This window comes from Microcaecilia unicolor, chromosome 7 (genome assembly GCF_901765095.1).
Source record: "Microcaecilia unicolor chromosome 7, aMicUni1.1, whole genome shotgun sequence".
NCBI lineage: Eukaryota > Metazoa > Chordata > Amphibia > Gymnophiona > Siphonopidae > Microcaecilia > Microcaecilia unicolor.
In genome coordinates, this window is record NC_044037.1 from 44,453,501 (window position 1) to 44,473,581 (window position 20,081).

The 20,081-nt window shown below is 37.5% G+C and overlaps 1 long non-coding RNA gene across 5 annotated transcripts in view; it reads left to right on the forward strand.

Moving 5' to 3' along the window:
• Window positions 1-20,081, forward strand: part of LOC115474424 — a 37,664-nt gene that overhangs the window by 2,787 nt on the left and 14,796 nt on the right. For 2 of the 5 annotated variants that reach the window (XR_003942853.1, XR_003942855.1), the window contains exons 3-6: window positions 567-623; window positions 5,108-5,176; window positions 6,575-6,644; window positions 10,345-10,383. This is a non-coding gene — a long non-coding RNA (uncharacterized LOC115474424). Of the gene's footprint in view, window positions 1-566; window positions 707-5,107; window positions 5,177-6,574; window positions 6,645-10,344; window positions 10,384-20,081 lie in introns of those variants that run through there. The other 3 variants (XR_003942856.1, XR_003942857.1, XR_003942854.1) reach the window with 3 other exon arrangements.

Sequence of the window (20,081 nt, forward strand, 5' to 3'; positions counted from 1 at the left end):
TAATGCTGATTAGTTGTGCACTTGTATGATAAAGGAAAATAAATCTATTGAGAATAATAAAAACATTTGTGTACTTTGCATGTTTTCCACTACTGTACTGCTTTAGAAATGCTTTTATGTAGTATAAGAGGCACTTATAGCTTACTCCAGTGAATACTTCTAGCGCTTTTTACCAAGAAAGTGTGTATGTGTGTGGTTTGTTGTTTGTTTTTTAAATTCAAGCTGTAGAACAGGTGGAAATCATTACAGACTAGGGTTATTTTTTAATTTTGATTATTCCTATATTTGCGTAACTGCAGTAATTGGAACCAATTATAGACATTTTTGGAAATGATTAATGGTTATTAAATCGTAGGAAGGTTTCCACCTGTTGAAATTAGCAGTTTATTTTTAGCACTTTGAACACCTTCATTTTCAGTATTCAACAGAAAAAATATAACCTTAAAAAAACTTGCATGGAATATTGTTTGAAATTTGTTCATACTAAAAATCCATATGGGGATAATTTTAATACAGAACACTTGGTCATTACCAGGTTGAACCATCTATCTTTGTGTTATTTTCAGATGAGAACATCAGCAACATGAGAAGATGACTTATTGCTCTCTCAAAACATCTCATTGGTAAATTCATTAGGAACTGGGTATGGCAGTGATGATTACTTTTGGCATTCTCTTTAATTTGAATATTACAATTAGATATTCAGGTTAGTAAAATGGTATTTATCCCATTACTAGAGTAAAACAACTTATTCATTTTGATTTTTAGATTGGGACCTTAATTTATTCCAATTCCAAACTCAAGATAAATTACAGTTAGTTACACAGAGCCTTGTCTAGAACAGTATCCTTGGTCTGGGGAACTATAACAGCTTATGTCAACATTTATATCAAATCTAACCCTTTAAATAACTTTTCTAAAAGTGATATTGAGGCATATTTTCAAAGCACTTAGCCTTCCAAAGTTCCATAGGTTTCTATGGAACTTTGGATGGCTAAGTGCTTGAAAATGAGCTCCATTGTGTGCTCAGAAAAGTGTATAGTGCTTAGTGTTACATCGACAAAAACATACAATTTTCTGTCATTGCACACTGATAGTTCCATTGAAAGTGCAAAAGTTCTAAGTGCAAAGCAAAGATTCATATTCAAAATTCTTGTACATATCTTGAAGTGTATTCTTGTGCTAACTGCCCAATCCAATGAGCCATGGATTGAAAAGGCTTCAAACTGAAATCCATAGCTCATTGGATTGGGCAGTTTGGACAATAATACACTTCAAGATATGTACAAGGATTTTGAATACGAGTCTTTGTTTTGCATTTAGAACTTTTACATTTTCAATGGAATTATCAGTGTGCGATGATAATTGGATGCCTTTTGTCAGTATAACACTGGGCATTATACAGTTTTCTGAGCACACAATATCATTTTTATAAAATTGTTTAAAGGGTTAGATTTGATATAGATGTTGACATAACAAGCTGTTATAGTTCCCCAGACCAAGAATACTGTTCTGGGGGGGGGGGGGGGGTTAATTTGATGATGTTCTTACAATAACATTGCTACACACATCCTTACCCAGCTTGTGAACAAAGTTGTACCTGAGGCAATGAACAATGAAGTGACTTGTCTTAAGTTATAAGCGTTAGTGGGGAAAAGCAGGAGTTGAACCTTGGCTTTGCTGGTTGTCAGTCTGTTCTAATCAATTGGCTACCACGTCACTCCTTACTAGGTTGTGATAGGTCTCTTCCACTCTTCCCCCCCACCCCCCCCCCCCCCGAATCAGCTTTTGAGACATTCTTCCAATGTCTCTTGTGAACAGGCACAATGTTTACCACAAACATATTTCTCTGACTTTAACAAATGCCTTTGATTCCACCTCAGCCTTCATGTTTTCCAGATAGGGCATCAAGATTTATTGCTTACACACTTTAGGGGCTGATAGAGAAAGTAATGTGTTTGGAAACCCTGTGCTGAGCTTCAGCACAACCCTAACATGCACAAAATAAAAATAAATTGCTCTCCAGTGCAGTAAGTAAATTGAATGCAAATGGGCTGAATGGAAAAGAACAGGCTAATGTGACAGCACACTGGACACGTGCTCTCACAAGTCAGCACTAGCAGCAGCTACATTAGTGCACAAAAAATTGCATTGGCACCTAGCATTGCATGCAAGTTGTAGTTTCAAAAATTGTGTATTGGCACTTCAATTTGTCAACAGTTCAGCATTTCTTCCAGCATACCTCCCCCTTCGACATCTCCTTCAAATAGGCTATAAAAGTTGCAGGTCCTGTTTGCTTGCGGTAAAAAGAAGAAACTGGAATAAAAATTTCCCTTGTGCTGACTGTAGAAGAACAAACTAAAGCTTTCTCTTTTGGGGTCTTGTTCAAAATCTCCCTGTACTCATGCTTCAGGTTTTCTGCACACTTCTGTGCATCTGTAAAGAATACCAAATAAATTCGTTATCATGGGGTTTAAATGTGCTGTAAGTTGTCTACCTAATTTTTTACTTGTGTGCTTGTATCCAAGCTAACCTGTATATAAAGCCTGATTCCCTTTATTGCATCTGCCTCTTAGAGAAAAAAGGAAAATACATGGTAAGTTACAGTTGAGCTTATTCTCCCTTGGTACTACCTCTTGCCCTACAAGGCGGTTTGTTTGTCATCTGACAGTTTTTTATAGCTGAAAAACTGTGTAACAGGCGAAATTACAATATTGTGATATGGTAGCAGTCAAGTTAAGACCCAACACAGCCAGGTTTCAGCATATGTCTGCATGAGGAGTGTACCGTATTCTCTCTGAGATCTGTCAAATCAAATTCTAAAGATCCCCTAATGAACAAGCCAAATTATATAATGACCTCCTTTTGGCACTTTTTTGTGAGCCGAGTATTGAGAGTGATCGACTGCGGTTCCAGCTGCTAGAACTGAATGTCAAAAGGAGTCCTTTTTATTATGCTGATACTTGGCTGTGTTGGAGCTTGTTAAATTGACTGCTGCCATACTGGCATTGTTTGAGAGTAACAGTAACATCTATCCTGCTGCTGGATACTACTTCTACTTGTGACTCAAATTATAGTAGTACTCTTAAAACCCAAACCATCTTAGAGCAGCTTTTCTAACTGCTGTTATAAAAGTGGGAAGTATGTCTCAGCGAAGGGTCAAGGTATCACTTCCCCCAAACCTAAGGATGAGAGAAACAGGTTGCTACTGACCTGAGGATGCCCTCCCTCCCTCTCCCCCCCCCCCCCCCAAACCTCCATTTCAGAAAACGATGAGTTACTGTGCTGTAGGGACCTCCTTTCCCAAGCTTGGGCAGAATTAGGGTGCTACTGGCTCGAATCCCTGCAGCAAATGCCCATGATTTGCCATGCATGGATTTATAAAACCTTACCAATGTACATAGTGCTATAACCATACTTAGTGGAAGATGGCCAAGGGGTTCTTGCTCTAAGGAGCTTATTTAATAGTAAGTCATTGTGGTGTTGTTTTTTTTTTTTTTGTTTTGTTTTTTTTTGTCTGTCTTCATGGAGTTTTGACCTCAAAATATTTGTGCATTGACCAGTTCAAAAATCTGACTCAACTGAGTGCTCTTAAGAAGGAAAATGGGGGATAACGAAGTACATTTGAAATAGAAATACTGTTTACTCATCACAGTAGAAAAAGTGATAATGACATATATATAATACCAACTTTAATTCTGTCAAATATAGAGTGGAGGCGGAGTACCAAATCAAAACAAAATCATAAATTTTTCCACACTATATTATATTGGAGACAGGATACAAAATATCACAAGGAAGAAAAAGCCTCAGCGTAGACTTAATATATTCAGTCTATATGTGGCTTCAATCCAATAATTAGCAAAAAATCTTTGAGTGAAATATTGTTCATTATATACACTTCAAAAATCTTTAAAATACTGATTTTACAAACAGAAAGCTTAAATGTACTTACCTTAAATGAAACTTTTTAGTGCTTCTGCTGTCTGCCCAGAACTTAGCAGCATTACTTTTCTAGCCGCAACCATCCGACAATGGTCAGCTTTTCGATTCATGCGTGAAGGGTTTATGGGGCTCACTTAATTCAGCTCAACATGCATCATTGCTATCTTCAGGCTAATTCTATACCGCATAAGATAGCTAATGGTAGGATTGGCAAGTTGTGAAGAATGAGTCCATGAGAACATTACATATATGAGGAGGATGATTGTGGATTAAAATGAGTGCCGAGTCAATGAAGCACTTTCATACCTAAGGCAGTGTAACACTTAACTTGTTAGCATTTAGCAATACATTGATTCTGCATATGAAGATGTATTACCCTTGAATTGGTAAATAAAGGAGCTGCAGTTTAATGGAAAAAATATAATACCAGGAATGAAAATCACTGCATATGCAGAGGTAAAACATGTGCAAACGATATTTTGCATGCTTTTAAAAGGCAGACTTCTATAAAATGTATTTAAAAAGGCAAACCCGAGCCAGATAACAAGTTGTCATTTTCATTTGGTTGTGAGTCATAAAGTATCTACTGGAGCCTGGGCAAGCCAGGTTTCTGTTCAGTGTATACTTTCCCAGTGAATGCATATGCTTTTTGCAGAAGTAACTTATATTTGTAACAGGTGTTGATGCTATTTTTTTTTTATGCTTGTCCTTGTTCATTGTACATCCCTTCTCTAACCACTGAGGTTGTAATATTTGAATGTATTGATTTCTAATTTATACATATACTCTTAGTTGAGCAATATCTGAAAAGATTAGCATGCTGTAGAAATCTTCTGAATCTGATGTAAATCCAAAACTTGTTAGTACTTTATATCCTTATTTCTCTCTGTATATAAAGAACAAGTTTATATTTGAAACCTCTTTGGAATAATTGTACATTATGTACAGATTCTTTCTGGTCAAATCCCAATGGAATCCTTCAATGAATGGCATTTTACATTGTGTTATAGAGAGGGTCTCACCACCATGAACTACCCTAGAAAGATTTAGTTGAATGTATATTTTCAGTCATTTTAATCCTGTTTAGTGTTTGTAAAATGTTAATGCAATATCGTATGGCTATGATGTACTGCTTAACTTTAATCTTATGTTTTTATTTTAGTGTGTTCTGAAAGATATGTTCCTCATCAGTTAAGAAAACTTGCATAACTGAAATGTTCTGTTTATCAAGGTAGGTGCAAAGACTGTGGGTGGTGAATTTTTTTTTTTTTTTCATTCTAATGCCATTTGGGCCTTATCCAGGCAACATAAGTATTCCTGGGAACAGTTTGACACCAGTTTAAACCAGTCAGCACATCCACACTAGCATTGCTTAAACTGGTAACTGAACTAGTTACATCTGCACTAGAGAGGTTAAACTGAATTGAAAAGAACGGTGGATTTATATCGTAACCTCTCTAGTCTGTGTTCCTTCACCTCTCGTTTCCTCATTAACCTAGTCCTTCATATTCCCGCTTTCCCTTTTTTTTTTCCTCTCCCTGTCATTATCTACTTTCTCTTCTGCTGTGAGAAATTCTCTCAGCTAATTTGTTCGTTCTTGTACCGAGAAGGTAATCGCCGGCTCTTCTTGTCTTGCATCTTCAGGGCTGTGGAAAGAATTCCAGATGTTATTGCTAGTAAACTGTCCAGTTCACACTGCCCCTAAGCAGGTGTACGTACGATTTTATATTGAGCCACTTGAACTGTTCAGCATACATACACAATGTGTTAAAGGCTCTTAACTGATTTACAGTTTTATGAGCTTTAACAGAATTGTGAAGTCTTTTCAACTACTTCATTAACTCAGAGCATAACTTGACATACCTAATTTACCAGCACCCACTTGTATGATACATATAGTAAGTAGAACTGTACCAAATACTACTACTACTACTTATCATTAGAATATTTTAACCATTGGGCCAAATACGAATAATATTATTCGGCCGAATACCAAATACAAATAACGGGGCACTGAGCTTTAACGTAACAAATAATAAAAGAAGCAACGTGAAATCTGAGATCAAGTAATTTCAGTAGGATTTAGCACACTAGAGCCTCAGATTATTTGAATTTAAATCACTATTCAGCCAAATACAAATAATGTATTTGGGGCACTATTTGGGGCTGAATTGAATATGAATATTTGGTACAACCCTAATAAGTGTATTGGAAAATAGTAGATTGTGACACTTAGACTATGCGTTAGACTAATTGTGACAGTTAGACTAACAGGATGCTGTATTTGATTGAGAGAGGAGTCCCTTCTTGAAACGTGCATGTGTGAGGCAACATGTTACCTTTTTTTATGTTGGTCCAATGAGAGGTTTCACAGCCTACAAGATTGTTATTCCGAGAACCAGTATGACTACCACAACTGTTCTGCAGTACTGTATGTGAAATCTTTGGTTGGAACATGTCAGTAAAATGTAAACATGTAATAAAATTGAAAGAAACTAGTTTTATTTGATGTACTGTCTTTTAATATATATATCATTCAGAAATTTTGGTTCCATTAAAATATTGTGTAATATGTAGCAGCTTTGTGTATTCCATGATTACAATACTATATTTCACATTTTTTTCCCAGTTTCTTTTGCTGCAGAAGTTAAAACGTAGTGAAAGGAAGATAAGAAATTACATGTAGAGCAAGATAACAAGTGAGTTACTATTAATGGTTTCACACATTTACTAAGTCGGTTTTCCCAAGCTACTTGTGACTAATTCAAAAAGCTTGTTTGATTATTCTTATTATAAAACTGTCACAGTGGATTGATGATGGCAGGCTGAAATTAGCTAGTGCCTTTTCTAAAGGAAATTTCTAATAAAAAGTATATATTGGTTGTTCACCTAGCATATGACATTAGCTGGTGCCTGGTTTTCTCTCTCACTGCAGGACCACAGACCCTATTTGTAGGAGTGGGAAAGTATTTGGGAATCTGCATCTTTTCAGCTTTTCTATAAAGAAGTACTAGTTCATGTTGCCAATGTCCAGTTATATACTCTGATAACATGATATTTCTTTTAAAAGTAAAGCAGATTAAGCTTTAGTAAGGTTAATTATCCAAACTGAATTGACAGGCCCAGGCATATGTGGTAGAAATAAGCTTTTCATAGTTTGAAGGTATTTGCCTGTGCTTTGCTTTAAAACAAAATCACCAAGTCCAACATACAAGTAGTCTCAAACAGCAAACATGTTGCATGATGTATATACTCCAAAACAAGGAGTAACGTACCTTTTGAAAATGAGGTTCTTCAATAAGTCATTAAAAATGTTCCAATTTGTCCTGAGTCTATGTGGTTGGAAAATGCAAGCAACAAGGAAATACTACTGAATATTTGGGACAGGCTTTGCTTTATCATTTCATTTATTAGCATTTGTTATACCGCTCTTACTAAAACACAAATTCAGAGTGGTTCACATAAATAAAAAAAAAAACAAACAAACACAAATTTAAAAGATGGAAAGGAACTCTTATAATGTCAGGAAAGTAAGAACACAAGCTAAAGTGGGCAAATGGTTAACAGGAAAGGAAGGGCCTGAAAGGGAAAGTTTAGATAGGGAAGGTGTAGGGGAGTACACATTGAAGATATGCGCAGGCACATGCAGACTTGTTCTGAAACCATTGGGCTTGAAATGAGTCTTAAAAGTGTTACGGTTGTTCACAGCAGTGTCCCCAGTAGGGGGCTTTAAGAGGAGGTAAATTAAAAACAGCTCTTAGCCTAGCTGATACTTTGCTTGCTTTGTGTATCTGCACTATTTTACAATACATCAGAGCTTGGAAATGCAGTGCATTTGTTTGTGGCTTGAGGACTGAGATTGGTAAGTATTGGAGCGCCTTCTGCTATACATTCTAGCAATACAGCAGAAATGGGATTGTGACTTTCTATAAATTTGTATTAATAATGTTCCCTAGAAAAATCCAGTTGCACTTCCCCAAGGTCTGTCAACCTTGTAGCTTTCTAATCTTTGCCTGATTAGCTTTCGAAGGTTAGCTTTCGAAGGTTGCCTTTCTTCGTCAGATCGGAAAGATGAAGAAGGGCAACCTTTGAAAGCTAATCAAGAAATGTATTAAGTTATGTCCAATAAAAAAAAGGTATCATCTTATTTTCTTTTCCATGTTTTATTTTGTTTGATTTCTATTGATAACCTTTAAGAGTGGACTAACATGGCTACCACACCTGTCTACTTAATCATTGCCTGAAACTGGTTTAAAGGTGACAAGGAATGTCACCATCTTCACAAGATAGCACCCTTGAGGTTGAATTTTTTTTTTTTTTTTTGCATTTGTAAGTAATCCTTGTCACAATGGAAAATTATTTAGGACCTAACTTATTTCTTATCCACTACATTGAGAATTTGCACATCAAACAAGCCTGTGAATCAGAGGCTGTATTAAACATTTTAGTGAATTTAGCCATCTCCTATGAATAATACATATGAAGTCAAAAAGGTTTGAATAGGTCCTTGATAAATTTTGAGACAGCTTTATCTCTTGTCCCAGTCAAAATGTGTGATTCTGAGGAGTGTGGTATAAATTTGAGAAGTTTTATATGACCACATGTCATATAAAATATCTAACCACTCCGTAAAGTACACATGTAGACATCTAGTAAAGTGAGTGTTGGGAGATATGGGGTCAAATGGTCAGAGTAAGGAAGTTGCCAGAAGTCCTGGAATAAAACTTGAATGTGTACTGTGGTCGTGCATGAGTCCATCTCTTCCTGTGCCTCAATTCAACCAGCAGTAAATAGCTAGTGTAGTTTATTCTTCGCCCCTAATCTGCTTTTAAAAAATCCAGATGTTAGGTTACAGCCAGGTTATCCCAGCCTTAGGAGCATGTTGTATTCAGTTATAATGCATGACAGAAACCTGTTTAAAATTAGCGGTCGTAACATTTTTAGTGGCCCAAATGGTTCACCATTTTAGCTCTAAATTCATATTGCTATAGTATTTTTCTATAACTAGTTATCTTTATAAAATATGTGCTTTGCATTGGGCATGCTGCAGAAGGTAGTAGTAGTTTTAATGGGGGGGGGGGGGGGGGGGCTTTTACCATTCCCATGGAGTGATGACTTCCTTGATCTAGGATAATTTTTCCATCTTTTGATAAATGGGTTTAAACTTAGTTTAACTCTGCTACACTGTGGTTAAAGTAAATAATATGAACCATATATTTTCTTTCCATTGTAGAGTCATCAGTATTGATGGCCTATTGCAGTACATTTTGTGATTTCAGCAGGTGAGCTTTGGGGAGATGTAGCAGCACATCATGGTTTGTTGTGACAAGGAGATACAGACCATTCTGAGCTGCCTCATTTCCTCAAGGAAAAGGCAAGAGAATAAGCACCACTACCTGCCTAGTCTAAATGTGGAACGGGTCATCAGGTTATTAGAGATGGATGCTGGTATTTTTCCTTGACACTGGTTTACTAGTGTATTAATGTTGGCAGCCATGTCTGTCTAAAACACTCTGAAGCTATAGATAACCTAAATATTCCATTTATGAATATTGAAAACTTGAGTAGAGATATTTTTTGGACATTTTTATTCTAAATAAGGGCTGGTCTAGTTCTTATGGACGTGATTATATATTTATTAATGAATGGATATAATTGTTATAGGACCAATCACTTGTTTTAGGGTCAGGTACTGTCTTGCAGTTCTACCTGGAGGGGAATACTGCAGAACATCAGAAGTAAGAAACTGACCAGTGTTTGCTCTAGCAGCACATAAATACTGGAGTTTGGGATTGCCTACAGCTGCTCTCCAGTATTATATTGCTGCTCTAGTGAAGCTGGAACTTGGTGCTACAAAGGCAGGGTCAGTAAACACCATCCTTGTGGAAAGAAGATTGCTGAAGACATCATGTTTTTAACCCTAGAACGCATATTGGGGGCCTTTTAGGCCCCCATGCTTACATTTTTGCTATTATCTGCAAAATTACTTTAGTTAGAATTTTGAAACTCAAGGTATTACTCAAGTATGTCATTGTTGATAATATCCAGTTGTTCATATAATTTTTTTTCATAGGCATTATGGTGTAACAATGCTTGTTTGGTGAAAACTACATCTGTACGAATTGGGGGCCTTTTAGGCCCCCGCTGTTTTTATCATGTTCTCAGAAGTGTTTGTGTCTCAAGTTACTTTATTTGTACTCAGTAATGCTGGTGGAGGGGCCAGGGTGTGGATAATAACATGTGAGGATGTCATGTGATTTTTGGAGGGCGTGATAAGGCCATGACATCACCTCAGGTCCTCTGAACACTGAGGACAGTATACACTGTGAGCTAATTGCTGAAGGACCTGTGATAAGATAAGCTGTTGAGAGGAAATCTGTTTCATTTTCTAACATCTAGTCAGCAATGGCACAGTCTTCCTCCAAGTGTCTGACTGACCAAGAGATTGAAGCGATTATGTTTCAAAGCGATGATGAAAGTGAACTATCTTTGTCTGATGAAGAATGTCTGCCACCAGCTAATCAAACATCCTCATCCAGTGATTCTTCTGATGATGAAGAAGTGAATCTAGTGGATCCTCAAGAAGTGATAAGTAGAACATCCAAAACGAATGTTTTTTGGGACAGTAATCCTACATTAGTCGGATGTACTCCAATACACAATATTGTGAGACAGGCTCAAGGAGCTGTGGGAAGTCCCAGTTACTTTACCCCTAAAGATGTATTCTGTACTTATTTTTCTGACAATATTGCAGAAGAGGTCCTATTATGTTCAAACCTAGAAGGAAGACGTATCGCTTCAGCAAAAAATAAGTCCTGGAAAAATATCTCAAAAGAGGAACTTTATGCATATATTGGACTTTTCCTGCTGGCAGGGAGTCAAAAATCGTATGATGTCCCAATACGAGAATTATTTCTGGACCCACTTTCTGATCCACACTATAAGGCGACAATGTCAGTGGACAGATATGAGGAAATTAGAAGGATCATTTGCTTTGATGATAAGCGAACTCGTGCAGCGAGGTTTGAAACAGACAAATTAGCCCCTATCAGTTATATCTGGAACATATTTATCAAAAATTGCACAAAACTTTACAATCCTAGTACTAATGTTACTGTAGATGAGCAACTTGTACCGTTCAGAGGACGCTGCAAATTCATACAATACATGCCCAGCAAGCCAGCCAAGTACGGTATAAAAATCTTCTGGATGTGTGATTCTGCAAATTATTATGGCATAAATGGCGTAATCTACTGTGGCAAAGAGGTTGGTGCACCAGTACAGAAGGATCTGGGGTCTGAAATAGTCAAAACTCTTGCTGTTCCAATATTCAATTCAGGTAGAAACATCACCATGGACAATTATTTCACCAATGTTGAACTAGGCAATTTTCTGCTTGCAAAAGCTATTACACTTGTTGGTACTATAAAGCAAAACAGACGAGAAATTCCAGCAGCACTCAAACACAATCGTCAGCGAGCACTTTATGAGAGTGTCTTTGGATTCAATAACAAAGCGACTTTGGTATCTTACAAGGCAAAGAAGGAGAAATCTGTAATTTTACTCAGTACCATGCATCACGATTGCAGTGTTGACAGCAATAACCAAAAATTGAAACCAGAAATCATCCTGCATTACAATGCAACAAAAGGAGGTGTACATAAAATGGATGAGATGGTGGGAGAATATTCGTGTAAGAGGCAAACAAAACGATGGCCTGTAGTACTATTTTCAAATATGCTTGATGTAGCAGCCCTAAATTCATTCATTATTTATACAGAAACTCATCCTGAATTTCATGCACAGAGGAAGGACAGGAGACGCTTATTCTTGAAGGACCTTTGTCATGAACTTGTAATACCTCACATGATAGAGCGAAGCGACTTGAAATGCTTGCCAAAGAAAACTAAAGAAGCAATGAAACGGTGTGGCGTACAGTTTCAGATTACTCCAGAGCCAGGAGAAAGAAAACGAAAGCGTTGTTTCATGTGTCCAAGAAACATAGAGAGGAAAACTGAGCGATATTGTTCCACTTGTAAGGAAACTGTTTGCAAAGAACACTCTTCTGAAAAAATAACATGTCAGAATTGTTTGGAAGACTAATATAATAGAAAAGAAAGTTAGAATAAAAATGTAGCTGCAGCTAGTTTGCTATAGATTTCTATGCATTTTTGTGTGTTTTCATGTCTTTGCGTGAAATTTGGGAAAAAAAAGATTTTTTGGTGTTTTCTGTGAAAAATTATAATTAAAATGTTGTCCACTATTCATATTTTATTGAGCAATTTTGAAATAAACTTGTGAAAGCTATTTGTGTGTTTTTCTACATTATGTGCATGGGGGCCTAAAAGGCCCCCATGACGTTAATATGTATATTTTTAACATCATGCGTTCTAGGGGTTAAGTGACAAATACCAGTGGCTCCGTTTTCTCAGCTACTTATATTAAGACATGTTCCTGTATGTTGAAAATGAGGAACCTGAATAGAAATATTTCACAGTTCATAGAACATTTTGTTTCTGCCTAAAGCTAAGGGCAGTGTTATGTACTCGGAATCCTTGACAAATGTATTGATTTATTTGAACACAGTTTATAGATGTTAAGCCCCACAAACTACAACTAAATGCTGTCCCTCTATTAGGGTTCTTTTCTTTTGGTGAGGGTAGAATTCTTTGCTTTCAGAACTACCAGTTCAGCTCCATTATCTTCCAAATTCATGACTCACTAGTCAGAAGAAGGAAACAACCTAATTTTCCTTCTATTATTTTCTTTACTTGTATCCCATGGCTGTCAAACTGAATATTTTGTAAGGTTTGTGCTGAGGTGAAGAAAAGGATGAGACCTGACTAATTTCCAGTTTTTACCTAGACAACCTTAAAGAAGTATAGCCATTAGGATAATGTTTTTAAGGGTGTGCCTGTAACGAAATAGGGCTGGTTTGGTATGTTCTAGAGACCTGTTTACTCTAGTCAAAAGGTTTTATACTTAATGAGCATATTTTGTAATATTCTGTGAAGCCTGCTGTTAAATTTGTAATAATTTTAATAGTGTGACTACTTAACTATCATCTACTAAAATAATAAAGCTTTTCTGTATTAGACATTTGTCATTTTTGCTCCGTATTGGCTTGGGCCAGTGCTCAGGTGTTAATACTTGGGAGGCACCTGGCTGAGTTAACAGTTTTTTCCTTGTTTTGTTGATTTCTGTTTTGGAAATACACGTCTATGTAGTGCATTGTTTAAGAATTGCAGTCTTTCAATTGAATTCGTGTCCCCAGTTGGGAAGAGAGGGCTGTTGCTGGCTAGCCACACGTGCAAAAAGAGAAAATAATGTGGGATTGAGTTGCTCAAATCCACCGTGTTTGGGGTGCATTAACATTTGTGTGCATTAGAAATTCTGTTCATAGAGTAGTCTTAAGCCCCGGGTGAAACTGGACCGTGCCTTTTGTACGTTCTAATATATAAAAGCTTGTAAAACGTTAGTTTCCTAATTGCGTGTGATTTGATCAGGACTTTACTACTACTACTATTTAGCATTTCTATAGCGCTACAAGGCATACGCAGCGTGCTTACCTAAATCGACTACTTATCTGCGTACGTAAAAAAATAAACATTTTAAAACTCGAGGTACTACGCCTGTTTGCAGCGGGTGGTCTGGAAAGTCCCACTGTCCAAAAATGTGTTGGCCAATCAAATAGTTTCACAACGTCGGTTCCAGTTTTCCAGAACGGCTAATGCAGCCTATTATCTTTACTAACAATATTGTGTAAACTAAAACATCAACGAGAAAAGCAATGGCACAGTTGTTGCGTGCCAAGTCATCATTCGATCTTTTCTGTACCATGTTTGTGTGTTATTGGTTTGGGGATCAGTTTAGGCTCTGAATGAACTGACGCTACAAGTATTCTATTGGTTTGATGTGACCTACCAGCTCGGCTGGAGGCTGACGCTTTCCAGTTAGAAAGGTAACCGTTTAGGTGTAATGATGAAAATGCTATTGAATGTTTTAGCACATTCTTTAAACCAGAAAAGCGAACTAGGATGACTTTAGAGAAACCCTGATAAATCAAAAGCCTCCCGTATTTTTTTTTATATAAAACATCGTTTGGAAGGAAAGCGCTCTTTTCCTTGACGTCGATAATCAAGTTTTTATAGAGGTTAAGGGTTTGTTTACTGAACACAGTGTTTGCGTTTGATTTTTAAATATTTCAAAGTAGTTTTAATAAAATGACAAATTCTTACTTCATTCTGTTGACAGAGGAAAGCTTAAAGCGCTCAGACACGAATCCCTGATTAAAAAAACTGGGTAGATATTTCAAGAGTGATTAATGCACAAACATATTTTCGTTTATGCGTTTCTTGTCCTGCATCGTATTTGTACACGTGCTAGAACTAGCTTTCATAGTCTGCGTGTCGGATGCCAATGCTGACCTCAGCTATTTCATTTTTTTTTTTTAATTTATAAAGCAGTGTGTTAAAAACAATTGAACCACCGTTGCCATTAAAAAAAAAAATCTTTTTGCGTACGCTCGGTGGGATTTCGGATGTAGTGTGAGTAATGTATTATAAAGTAACCACATTAACTGCACAACCATAATGTAAACATCTTTCGCCCTATAAACTCTAGGGTTTCCCAGTGGTCGTAGGGGTTAGTGTGGGTAAAGAGTCTTGCTTAACGGTATACCACTTACCAACAAAAACGAAACTACTTGCTATAAAATGTGGGTAACTATTTCTACAGCTATAGTAGTGTTCAGTCATAGCTTTACATTTCTTAATTCAAGCCGTTTTCTCTTTCAAAACGTCTCAATAATACTGTAGTGCTAAGTTAAGGCACATCTTTAAGCACTGTGTTGAAAAGAACCCCCCCCCCCCCCCGTGCTTATGCCAATTTAAGATGAAATAAAAAGCAGGTGCAGAAATCTGAGTATCGTTTAAGTACAGTTGGAATAGTGGAAAACTTGATGTAATTTTGGTGGGTTGGTGTAAGTTGAGCAAAGTAAGCAAGAAGTAAATTACCTAGCTGAAAAGAAGCGGCGGAAGATCGGAGGGGATGGGGGAGGAGAAAGGAACCTAAGAATCCGCATTAAAAAAAAAATACTCGTCGGGATCACTGTATTTCGGCTGTTGCTGGAATCTGCTTTGCTCGTGGTTTGTATAAAGTCCTAGCAGTTGGAGGGGGGGGGGGGGGGGCTACTTTGTAATCGACAGCGAGGCGGTATGTGAAATCCCATCCCCTTACTTGTACTTTACTGCCAGCCGGACCTTTTATTTATGCAGTACCGGTAGTTTGGGGATTTCACTTATCTATGCTTATGCACGTCTGTAATAACTTCTTACAATAAATGTTTGTTGGTAATATTCATCTTGTGATACGTTGCCTGGACAGCGTGGGAGATTTATGCAGCCGGCCTCTTCTACTTCCCCACAAGTGCTGTTCTTTGGAAACTGGATCCCCCTTGCCTTCAGCTTGTATATTAGCTGAGGAGCAACGAGCTTTGCTGAAAGAACAAGCGGAAAACCTGCATCTGTCTTGCATTTCCTGGCAGTTAGCACTGGTTTTTTCATGGGGAGTTGTAAATTATTTGAGGCGATTGTTACGGTAGATTTGTAGAAAACTAACGATTAGTCATAGAATTGTAGTTTATGGGCTTGTGGTAAGAAAGTTGCAGATAAGGGTTTCGGTAAATAAGCCATTTTTAGATGAATCGCTTTGGCTCCGGTAAGAAGACGGAAAATATACCACAGATCCGGGACCTCTCTAGAAGATCATTTTTTAAAAAAATTGTTAAAATGCCATGAATACATGCAAAAGTTGCGACTAGCATCGCCCCCAGCCCCTTGTTTCTGTGCTTAGTTCAGTACAGGACAAGTGTTCTCAGTACTTGTCATGAATAAGAAAGTGCATAAGTATTTTTAAAATGTGGAGATTATTGGTAGCATTTCAGAATCGGCTCCACATACGTTTAGTAAAGCATCTACAATTAAGTGTAGTGTCTACGTGTTGCTGGCATTTCTAAGAATCTTACTACTAAATATAAAAAAAACATGGGCTAAGATTGTAATCAGGTGCGTTCATATTCTTCGAGTGAAACTTATGCTTTTTGTTCAAGGTGGAACACTGGAAATTCTGGGTTCTTAACCACTGTTACTCCAGTCATTCATGCTTGTATTTTATTACCCTCTCTAGCCACAGATCTAGACGGGATACGAACAGTCATTTAAAAAAAAACCGTCAGACATCACATCAATAAATTAGGTCATGTAAGACCTCAGTGTGGTGCAATTGCGAATTGTATCTTTAGAGACACTATTCAACCGAAGCAAGAACCTAAGAAGACTGTCCTGTGGTTCGCAGTTGTTCTTCAGCTTAGTGGTGGCCATTGGAAAGTTACTTAGAACTCTACGTTGCTTTTTGAAAATGGGAATAAAACAACAACGGAAACGTTAACAATTGCAAATCTGGACGATTTGACGAACAAGGCATGACATCGTAGCAAGCGGTTGTTATAATTGCCATTTTTTTTTTCAACAGGACTTTCGGTATCCGTGAGGCTCCTCAAATAGTCTAGAACAGTGCTATCAACATTTAGCTTCGCCCTTTAATTCTGCCACTGAGATCAATTTCAAAAAGTTGGTTCCTACCTATTAGATCCGTCCATGCAGTTTTAAGTTCGGTCGTGTGTTTCTCTTCAACCTGCATAATTCTTTGCCTTAACTCGCTCTAAATAGTCTCCATTTTTTCATGTAATTTTTGCATTGTCTTCCCAAATATAAGCCATAGTGTTAATGCATTCTTTACAAATAATATAAACATATAATATTAATATCGAATGAGACACCTGTGTTTTAGTATTTAGTTAGGTAGAACAATTAAGAGCAGTGTTATTGTGCACCTAACATCATTCTGGGTATAGTAGTTAAAAAGAACAAAAATCTATGACTGACTTTCTCATGGCTATTTAAGAATTATCTTAACACTTCCAAAAATCGGTGTGAAGAAAAACCCATTATAAACCATAAAGCTGTATGTCTCTGTTGATCACCCCACCCCTCACTTATCCACACCCATCCTGTTAGAATATCAATGATATGCTTTGATGTCCCCATGCATACCTCCGACCCACCCCCATCCTCCCACCCTGTCAGACTGTCATAGTAATGCTTGAATGTTTTCACTTATATACACTGTCAGCTAGCACATTTGCTTATTTCCGATCTGACGAAGAAGGGCAACCTTCAAAAGCTAATCAAGAAATGTATTAAGTTATGTCCAATAAAAAAGGTATCATCTTATTTTCTTTTCCATGTTTTATTTTGTTTGATTTCTATTGATAAAGAAAAGGTCTAAAATCAGTTTTGATGAAATATGTACATGGATTATACAGCACACTAGTATTCTAGGCTTTGGTGGCAGAGTGTGAGAGAGAGACAGAAAATTGGAATCTTAATCTTTGAATTTACCTGAAAGTCTGCTGTAGCAAGCCAGGTGCCAAGAGAGATTCTGTAAAGGGCATGTGCTCTTAAGTGCAGATATCATGCCTAACTGGGCACCAGACTTATCTTGCCCAGGCCCCTCCTATGGCCACACCCCTTTTTTTTGAGAAACTCACTATGAGAGTTAGGTAAACTGCCTTATAGAACCATAATTTACTTTAAAATAGAGGTAAGAATTTCCAGTTGAAGTAAATATATGTGTACAAATAGAAGAAAACAAAGTATTGGTAAGGTTAAGACTTATATGTACATGTGGTGGTCATGTCCACAGCTGCCACTCAGTCCATTTTAGGAGTATCTTTTCAGCCCACAGATGGTATTTGCTTGATTTCTGTGGGATTAACAATTTTATCATCGAATCAACAGAAGCTAATAGCAAATTGCTTTTTAGCAGCGCTATGTGTAATTGCATCCCAATGAAAACTACCCCTCTTGCCGGCTATAGATGCTTGGCATAAAAAAAAACGAGATATTTTCGTAATGGCAACCAGAGCCAATAATAGTTCTAAGTATGAAAAAAGCCTGGGGCCTTTTACAGGCATATTTGAACTCCATTATCTGAAAGGTTATTCCAACTTTACTGCTCAGTTAAGTAAAGAAAGCTATGTATTTGTGTGTTTATTCTGATGACTTAGTGGGGAGTTGGGGAGGGAGTTCATTAAAAAAAAAAATTAGTTACACATGAGATCATTGTTACTATTGTTTATTTTCTATATCTTTTATGTTTTTGGGTTATACCACTGAAGTTCAATAAACATTCAAAGTTAAAAAAAAAAAAAAAAAGGATCATTGAGCAAAAAATCAGGTGAGCAAAAAAAAAAAAGAGGTATGAGTATCTTGCAACCACCTCAGGAGGAGGAGATGCAGGCCTCATGAGCGCAGCAGTAAAGTAGAAACATGCTCAAGCCAGTTTGTGTGGTCAATGTACTGTCCACAAAAGGTAAGGACAATACAGTGGCGTGCCTAGGGTAGTTAACACCCAGGGCTGGTCATTTTTTAACACCCCCCCCCTCCAAAATCCAGTACTAGGCATACCGAGAATACAAAACACTCAGGACCTATAGAGCAATTCTACCATATCATAAGCAGTCATTTCTACGAGTCACACAAGGAAAAGGAAAGCATCTTAAACACTACAGTGAGCACTAGAACATCAATTCACCTATTGTAAAACTAAACCAGACAGAATCGTCGATCCTGCACAGTCAATGCCAACTGAAAGCCATGTCTTTTTCACAAACAGATGCACCCTAATCCACTATAGAATAAGTAATCATAAACTTTCTATTTAGACAAAAAATAAACTGAACTCCCCTCCCCCAAGATGCCAGACTCTGCATACAATGCAACACCACAGAAACAGAAAATGTCCCCTAGTACTGTGCAAAATATAAAGACAGCAGATGTAAATTTGAAAAAACTAACAAGTACCAATCACCACTTTACAAATTAACAAATAGAAATAAAACAAATATAGAAAATAAAATACCATTTTATTGGCGGGGGTTTTGTTCTCCGAAAGTTAGTCAAAATGTATTAAAATTAGACCAATAAAAAGATTACCAAATTTACATGTTCTATTTATAAATATTTATTAACACATCTACAATACTACTTTATCCTAAAACAAAAAAATAAAAATATATATTTTATTTACAGTTCTCTCTGATTTCTGCTTTCTTCATCTTCTTTTCACTCTTCCTTCCATCCAGCACTTGTCTTCACTCTCTCTCTACCATCCAGTGTCTGCCCTCTCTGCTGTCCCCTCCATCCAATGTCTGGCTTCTCTCCCTGCCCCTTCCATCCACCGTCTGCCCTCCCTCTCGCTCTCTCTGCCCCTAGTTTCAACCCCACTATTCCACCAGTCCCCAGCTTCAGCCCCCACCCACTTCTCCCTGTCCCCTTTTCAGCCCCCCTGTCTCAAGCCCACTGCTGAGAAGAGGTCATTTCTCGGGTAAGTGAACGCTATTTTGCTTTGTGCTTTGGGAACTTAAAGATTGGGGTTTAAAAGAGGAATTGTAGGTTAGTGATAGGCAAAATAAAAATATAAAAAGCAAATTTTATCAACTAATCTCCATAGTCGTTTCCACTTAGTTTTAAAAAATTTGTACCACAGCATTAACAGATATACTCTAGCAGGCACTGCAGGATCTAGTTTGTTGTAGTTGGTGATTTGATCATTAGGCATATAGCTAGCTGGGTGGCTGATGGACATGAGGATTGCCTTGTGCGAAGGTGGCAGACCTCACGTGTCACCTAGATAGGATTTTAGATAGTGCTGGGGAGGAGCCGGCTGTCTTGGTACGTGTAGGTACCAATTACATAGGAAAATGTGGGAGAGAGGTTTGGGAAGCCAATATTAGGCTCTTAGGTAGAAAGCTCAAATCCAGATCCTCTAGGGTAGTATTTTCTGAAATGCTACCTGTTCCTCATGCAGGGCCCAAGAGATAGGCAGAGCTCCGGAGTCTCAATGCATGGATGAGACGATGGTGCAGGGAGGAAGGTTTTAGATTTGTTAGGAACTGGGCAACATTCTGGGGAAGGGGGAGCCTATTCCGAAAGGATGGGCTCCACCTTAACCAGGGTGGGACCAGGCTGCTGGTATCGCCATTTAAAAAGGAGATAGAGCAGCTTTTAAACTAG